We start from the raw sequence: 9,144 nt of genomic DNA on the forward strand, positions 1-9,144 counted from the left end.
GCGCGGGATTTGGTATGCCGTTGTCGGCTGGGCGCGGCAATAATTGTTGAAGTATATTATGTATCACGCTTGTGTCTGCGGTAAAGAATCGTTGACGATCGGCCTGTGTCAGTGTTATCCGAGGTTAATTCAATAACCTAAATTCAATAAAGAATTCGGTATTTAATTATATATATTTATTACCTAAAATTTTTGGGTTTTAATTAATTTTTTAGTTACAATAAAACAAAGAAATAAAACTTTGCGTTTTAAAAATTAATTAGCGATAATTCTTTATATTTGTAATAATAGATTAATTTATAGCGTCGCTTTCAGAAGTATCTAAAAGCTAGTAAGACTAAACGATAATATTCTTATCTATGTACGTTTTCGATACGTGTGCCATGCAGTGACTCTGATAAGGAGCAATTTCTAATTCTCATTTCCCACCGCAGTCTGCTGAAATGCAACGTTATTATTCGGCGCGAGTACTACAAGCCCCACATTACCAACTCCTAAACTAGTTGCACCTGTAAAAGCAGTTAAAACTTGCTATCTTGACGCGAAGAAACGATATTTGATTATTCTTGAAACTCAACAATTGTTTTTGAATATAATCATCGTAGGCGCAACGAAGAATACTTCTGCAATCTTTTTTTCTACTTTCTTTTTTTTACCCTCATGATTGATAGTTGGAAAACATCGGGAATATTTATCTTAATCGTGCTAATTGCATTTATCTCACAGTAATAGAAAATTTTAGCTGATTCCAACAATTGGGAAAAGTAAATTGAACAAGTTTCGAAATATATACTGGATATATTATACATATAATGGAGAAAACAATTAGCTAAACAATTCTTGCAATATCGTGTCAGAATTAAATCATAATCAACTTGACCATTTTTTTTCACGCAAAATTCAAGGTTCCGCAGATGATTTGTGGAATTTAATAACGGCATGCCGGATTTAATTGCCATTTTTGTGCGTGGCCATAGGCCCACGGCCGAAATGACTGCCGAGATGACTGCCATTTGATTAAATTCCTAATTTGCGTGGATGAAATTAACTCAGTTGCAGAAATATAAGTTTGAGGAATTAATTATCAAGGGCGCGGACTCATTAAGGAACTATTGAAATTTTCATTAGAGTACAACTTCTATATTTTATGGCAAAATAATCCCTCCAGCGTTCGAAATTAAATGATACTGCCACAAGTTAAATGCGCCGAAATGAAAACAAAAAGGACACATATAATTCCAATGCAGGAAGCAGAGAGGAGAAAGGAGATGTAGTCTCTGTAATCTGGAATAAATACTTACATTAAATACTTTCAGTGCTTAAAAATGTAAAATGTGTTACTTCAGAAAGGAGAGAATTAATAAAAGTTTATATTATACACACTCACAAATATGTAAAGTTTTCTATCGATATTTTTCTACTAATAACTTTGATATAAAAGCTTTGATAATTGCCAAACGTTTTAATTCGTTTCGGATTTTTCTTAATGGTAAACTAAATATCGAGAATTTTATATCAAAGAGCCATTTTATTTTTTTTCTCATGAATTAATCGTTATTGGAGGATTATAACCAAAAATTGATCATAAAAAATAAAAAATATTTTAAAAATTTTATTCATATATTAATATACCTTTTTTACTAGTAGATAACATGGAAACATAAAAGTTATCGGAAACAATAAATATAATAATTAATTAAAAGCATTACAGCAATATATATGTATAATATTTTTTGTATTAATTACTTATACAATTTATTGATATCATTATATAAATATATATATAATGTATAAGTTGAATGGAACAAAATATACAGGTTAAGGAAATATTTATAAAACCGCGTACATTTATAAAAAAACCGCACACGTAAAGGGATACTTTAAAAGTAACGACCGTAAAATCAAACGGGGTTTTCTCGTCTCCGTTTTAGTTTGAAAATGAAATATGATTAAATTGCGCCTACGTTACGCGCCGAGTACGATGTAAGCCGGATGCGTTTTCAAAATAATTGGAAATATAATTGGACAAAGATACCGTAGAGGAATAATAGCGCCAGGGATTCCACGTATATTTCCTCTTTCTACTTTTATAAATCAGCTCCCTCTCTCGTTATTGCGAAATCCAAAAATATTCTGGGGATTAAAATTCAATCATCCGGTCATCCGGATGTTAATAAAACAGCTATACAATAAATTCTAACTTTTCGCGTGTGCGATCGATCGCCCCTCGGGCGCTAAATTAAATTCAATTAATCTCGTATAAGTTTACCGCATGCGCGGCCTAAAATCAACGTTCCATATGTAATTAACCCGAGTGCTGCTCCGAAATAATTGGGTGTATAATTGACCAGAAGCCTACTCGACACATGTACACGTGGTTGTTGCGTGATCGATGGAAAGCCACATAATTTTCCAACTTTAATTAATAGTCTTTGATGATTTGCGTACAAGAAATTATAACACGAAATGTTATTACACAACAAAGTAAGTATTTTTATATTTTGTTTAAATTTAATGTACCGGAGTTAAAAGAGATTTATTACGTTTACTGTCTGACGCTATTTGCGGAGTCCCCCGCAATTGCCACGTGTAATGAGACAGAATGCTCTTTCTTTAATGTTAATTTACGCATTCCGCACGAGAGCGAGATAAGGCAATGAAAAATGGTAGATAAGTGATAGTGAGTAGCCACTGTCTTATGTCGTCCCAGTGTGCCTGCCTCTTACAATTAGATGATATCACACACATGCTCCTAAGTTAATTGCATAATGGCGAGTGGCAGTTGGATTCTGTAAAAAGCGTAACATGCAAATCGCCGGTATAATAATGGAAACCGGCGGGTAGAACACGGACCGTGTCTTTCAGTACCTCTTCTCTCCGTTTCTATATATAATCCTATTCTCTTTATAAGCGCGCAAGTACGGAGGCTCCACGGTCGGTTCCACATTATCTCGTTATCACGTTATATAATTAGTTTCTCTTTGCGCCACTGCCAGAAACTTAGCCAGACACGGCATAACACTTTAACGATTGGAACGATTATCAAAACGTTATTTTGCACTCTTGGTTAAGCAAACCTCCCAAAACTATAACATATTATAATATTAATTTGGACTTTAGGAATAAAATAATATGGAACAAAGGTGTTGTAATGGCTCAGATATTCATATGAATATGTGACATATATCTAATGTATAATACATTTATAGTAACATGTGTTTTGCAACGATTATTATCACAAATCGTGGAATATGTTCAGTCATTAAACTTCTGCCAATTTAGATGCTATTATACGGCGTGAATATCCCACTGAATAGTTTAATATCTAACAATGAGATTGCAAATGGTATTCGGCTGTGAATTGATGGGGAAATTCAATAAGGATATGGTTTATTACAACGGACGGGTAACTGTATTCTCCTCTACGAAATAGATATTAAACATTTCATGCGTAATTACCTCCAATATAAAATTTTATTTCTCAATATGGATTAAAATGTTATTTATAAACTTGATTTTATTACATATATTATTGTAATATTTTTATTATATTTATCTACGACATATATTCAGATAGAAGTAACTATATTGAGATATCTTCTCAAATCTCTTATATAATGAATTTTTCTCGCCATTGATTCGCATTTCAACCAATCATACAATTACATATTACCTTTAAGCCTTTAAACTGGAAACTGGTAATTGTAACCCAAAATTATCCCACACGTGGTATCCCGTATAGCAATTATATAGCACCAAGGGTGGTCGCGCTAAGCAAAGGGTCTTCTGACTTACATCAGGGTGTGCAGAAGTGAGCGAGCTGTAAGCCTTTGATTATGACGTGCCCAGGGAGAGTTTGAATCAGGAGGAGCGCGTAAGATGATACTCCTGAATGGAACATGGAACGACCGGAAGTCGGCTATCCCTCGTGAAGGAGAGAATGCTATGCTGCAATGTGGGCGCATCGTAATAGGAACAGAGAGAGAGAGAGAAAGAGAGAGAGAGAGGGAGGGAGAGGGAGAGGGAAAGGCGCACGTACCGGTTACCGGTTTACCCGCGCCAGGATAAGCCGCAAACCGGCGTACCGCGTCCGGTCCACCCGTGTAATGAAATACAGTAACACAATATCCACGATATACATCCGCGGTGTGCCGTTACACGCGATGAGTACCCGGCGACTGCGGATGTAACGCGTGCAGGCCCAAGGATATCGCGTCGCATCTGGATTAATTCGACTTCGCGGAAACCTGCGGACCGTGCGACGCTGGCCGGGTGTGTTGCGGGTTTCTTCGCGGGATCGCGCCGGGAGAAAATTAATCATCGCTCCCGCTCCCGCTCGCGCCGCGCCGCGCCGTGCGACGGGAAATTGCTCGGCGGCGGGCGCGGCGCGGCGGGCCGGCAGCTTTTTCACTCGAGTAAATCGACCTCTCTCCCCTCATCACGGCTGCCGCCGTATGTTTTAATAAGTAGCCCGCTTTCTTCGTGCGATTCATTAACTTTATCGCGGCTTTTTCCTTCCCGCTCGACTTTATTCTTCTTTTTCGCGTACATTTCTCCACGTCGCTCTCCCGCTTCTCGGTGATTTTCCTGCAAATATGTCGCGCGTCGGTTTCATTAACCTGAAGACCAATCAAACAGCGTGCACTTCCTTTTTTATTGTGACAAATTGCAATAAAAAAAAAAACGAGCTGTCGTCGAATTCATAGAGCGTTCGAGCAATATTCACTTGCACGCGAACGGCGGCTAGCCATACGGAAGCGCCATAAAGCTATAATGATCCCTAAGTGATCCGTACCATGACGACATGATGACTGTTGTGCCAGAGAGGATGGGATTACAAGCAAATGGAACGGGACGGAACATCCCATCATTATCCAATGATCTACGTCTCTTTACTGACTACACAAAACACACCTACGCATAAAAGATTTTACAGAGGCTCAAGGCACAGCTGCGTCTTATATAATATTTGTATCTTACATTACAATATACAAATGTTGCAAATTTTATGTATCGCTTTTTTTATATTGTTTGTACATATAACTGATATAACATTGTATTTGCTATAGAAAAATAGGTATTATCTATTTTCTTTACATTAGTAACAAATTAAGATTTGTTACAATTGTTATAAAATTGATAGATTTAACACAATATATTGTAAAAAGACAAAATTATAATTATGACGAAATTAAATGTATCAATAATAACGTAATCGTTGTTTTTTGGACGTTTTTATTTAGCATAACATATAATATAACGAAATTTATTTACTACATTTTCAAATTTGTTTAGTGTTGACCGGCTAAATCGTAGCTTAAAAATAAAAGCGTGGGAAAAAATGCCGTCGACAAAGACGAACGAGGAGAGAACAGTTATAGCGATCTAAAAAAAAGACCCACATGCATCCATAGCTGCGGAAAAAAGACGCGGCTGCTTTGTGCCTCACAAATCACAGTGCGACAGCGAGAAAAATCTGTTGACTCGAGGTTTAATGGTTCTACATCGTCAACAGAATTAATCACAAAAAGAATTCTATTATCAGTCTAATGTATTATAATTATGATATATAATAATTAAAAATTTAGAAACTATTTATAATTCTAATCCTAAAATTATTTTCTTGACCAAATAATCTTCGACGAAATCTGTGAGCTTAAATATTAGAATGTATAAAATGTCGCATACTCTTTTAAAAATTCCTCAATAAATTTGGATGTATAGATTTGGATTTATAGTTTCCTTTAGTAAAAATTTGAAAAACATCTTTCTCGCGATTTTTTAAATTTTTAGTGGACATCAATGGATTCTTGTAAACGCTCGTTAATATCCAGTCAATCAATTTTATTCTTACATTGGTTTCTCTTAACTATTCCGAGATATCGCAACTCGGACTAATCCTTTCGCGCTTATGCATACGAGCAGCAAGATCAGCCGTCAAACGCACGGGATCTCGCAACTGAGCGCCGCGATGCATCTCCATAAAACGAGCATGGAGCTAGCGAGTCCGTCAAAGCTTTGTTAAACTACACCGTACGCCCCGCCGTGTTAACGTATCGTATCAGTATGTTTGGCGTCTAAACCACGAGGCACCGCAAGATCGGTACCCGGCCATCCATCAAGCTCTATTCCCCCTCTGTACAGGATGACCACCTGTATCTCGCTAAACAAGATTTACTCCGCTATAGATCATCCCGCGTGATCGAGTGGCCCGTCCGTGTGCTCGACGAAAGAAACAATTAGTCGTCGGATGATGATGGGCCGGCGAGAGTAACCCAGGGAAAGAAATGGATCACGTAGAGTATCGCGATGGCCCTGTGCCGGCTTAGCTCCACTTTCTCGAGCTTCAATGCTGCTTTATGCTTATATATAGATATAACATATTAATCTTAGAACGGGCTGGAGTCGAAAGTAGGAACTGAGATCTGATCGATCAAATAGGATAAATCCGTGCTGTAAACGCTTCCCGCAAGCTTAGACTCTAGGTTTGAAAGATGAATAATCAATGACGGTGATGCGACAATATTTGTTCTAGAAGTTCTGAGAAGGGGATACCTGCAGGTTGAATAAATTTTTAGCTGTTCAATATATTTATCTAAACTTTAATATATACGTTCATAGCGATATGATACTGATGTAAACTTGTCAATTCCATAGATACGTTTATCTGTATGCTAAAACTGTGCAAAAAAATTTTAAATTTATTATATTTGTACTAATACTCTTATAATTAATTTTGCAATTAATAATTTGCAGAGAAAGAAGAATACAATTATAAATTATTTATAATTGTATTCTTCTTTCTCTCCTTCACATCTTACTCCAGAAATGTGTATAATAGACTTACATCTCTACTTGCTTTTTGCATTCAAGTTTTATGCAAAATTAATATCAACAGGTTTATCAAGCGTCAACTCTGCTAGCACATATAATCAATTTATTTACATATACTAACGCCATAAATTTCTACCAAAGTGGCGTTAAATCTTCTCTCGAAATCCCCGCGTAACTTCATCAATTTCGGGAACGAGACACCGCTCAAAGAAACTAGCGATATTAAAACGCAACGTGAAGCCGATTATTTGGACAAATCATATATATAATATGAAATGACTCTTTGATCCCTCCCATATAATAAGCGCTGTAACGTTGTTCTTTAAGACTAAGATATACCGAAACTAAGCACACACAGCGGTTTCTTAGGTATCAAATATAAACGTCAAGGCTTAGAGGCGGCGAGGGGTCGATCACCAACCGAGTCGCAGAGTCACCGCGCTCTCATAATTCAAAATTCTAGACGACTCCAGTCGTCCGAAGTCATGCGCCCGAACTGGGGATCTCGCGCCAGACCCCCCGCTGATAATTTATGAGGTGCAACCCTCGTCGAAGCTGGCCCCGTTCAATTTTTGAACGGGCGTGTGGCCACGTGTAATATCGGGGAGATTACATCGGATCCGTCCGCGAGAAAGTTACTGACTACGAAAATATCGATCCCTTTTAAGCAATACATCTTACATCTAGACACGAAAAACTTGAGAAAGAAGAAGCAAACGCTCTTCCTCTTCTCTCTTATACGCATTTGGTGAAAATTTATTCGTTGCGTTACAGAGCACAGTTTTTTCTACGCGCAATTACAATGCTCGCGAGCATGAGTGTGTACGTAAGCACGATTATAATGAATGCATCATTCGGAACGCCTTAATCCAGGCGTGCATAATACAGATTCAACAAAGGAGGATGTATGAAAATGACGTTTTATTCTCACTCCTACATCTTCGAGAAACCTTTCTAAAACAACGGTTATACCGTATAACGTAGTATAGCCGAAGGCAATGCGTTTTTATTATATCCGACCATATTTTCCCTATCATATACCATAGACCTGAGGTAGATAAAACATTATAGCGGAGCATTCTTTCCACACGTAAAAGCATAATTCTTGGATTTAAATACCATCTAACTTTTCTTTTACAGTTTGGTATAGTGAAAGCTATTTAAAATGATGGCACAAGCAATATTAAAAAAAAAAAAAAACAAGAGGAAATATATTTCAATTTGCACTAAAATACTTAAAAATTCGAAAGTTGCTCAAAAATTGCAAGCTATCATTAGCGATCGAAATAACACAACAATATTTCAATTATAAAATTAATAATCTATCATTTTTTAATTATTTTGAATAATTGTACTCATTAGTTATTAATTTATACAAACAATCATTATATTACTGTCAGAGTAATGCCTTATTTATCTCAATTAGTCTATTTAATTTTACAAATGACTACAAAGTAGCAACAGTTTTGATCGACACAAAATATATCATCTTTTGATTGACCGAAACTATCTCTATTTCATATAATCATCTCTATCTCATAATTTGTTTCACGCGACGCTATCTACACTCAATGCATTCTTAAGTCGCACCGCAATTTTTTAAACTCAGAAGCATCTAAGAGCAGCGTGAAGAACGCAGAGGAAGATGGATGAAAATGAAGTTCCCTTCTCTGAAGTTACAACCACAAGAAGTGGCTTTAAAGTATCGTTACACGACACAGCGTGATACACACTGTGAGAGACAATGCTTCTTTATTATGCACATCCACAGGTTCTTAAGCTGACACGACGTAAGGCTAAATAAGTCTTAGATTTTTCTTTGTCCATAACTTTGCCATTAAACAGTATTACCTAGATTTTAAAAAATAACAGTAATAACAATGCATAAGTTGATTTTTTTTAAATAAATATTTAACTTAATTGTACTCCGCATTAATACTTTCGGTACTCAAATTACAATGCGCGTAAATATTTCTAAATAATTATAATTAATAAATATTATCCATCAAAAATCTTCAATACATTACGTGATATACAAAAAATACATACAGAAATATTATTACGAGGTTATAGTGATTCCTTAATACCAGAAAAATCAATCATGTAATGTGTAGATAAAAAGATATAAGAGCGAAAACGAATGTCCGTGCATTGAAAGGAATTAGTCGGGTTAACGCGTTCCACTCGAATCTACGAAATCGAAAGATGATTTATGGATTGACTTAATGTCTTTCTTCGAAAACCGTTAGAGATAGTTTCTAGGAGCTATCCGTTGTAAAGCCAGGAAAGAACAAGCCATGAAATGTTCAC

At 36.3% G+C, this 9,144-nt stretch overlaps 1 protein-coding gene across 1 annotated transcript in view; it reads right to left on the bottom strand.

Moving 5' to 3' along the window:
• LOC139813036 (zwei Ig domain protein zig-8) overlaps positions 1–4,172 on the bottom strand; it is a 122,234-nt gene extending 118,062 nt beyond the window's left edge. The window contains exon 1 of the mRNA XM_071778291.1: positions 4,040–4,172. The gene's annotated coding sequence lies outside the window, so the exon portion shown is untranslated. The remainder of the gene's footprint in view (positions 1–4,039) is intronic.
• Positions 4,173–9,144: the final 4,972 nt, after the last annotated feature.

Source organism: Temnothorax longispinosus, chromosome 5 (genome assembly GCF_030848805.1).
Source record: "Temnothorax longispinosus isolate EJ_2023e chromosome 5, Tlon_JGU_v1, whole genome shotgun sequence".
Lineage (NCBI taxonomy): Eukaryota > Metazoa > Arthropoda > Insecta > Hymenoptera > Formicidae > Temnothorax > Temnothorax longispinosus.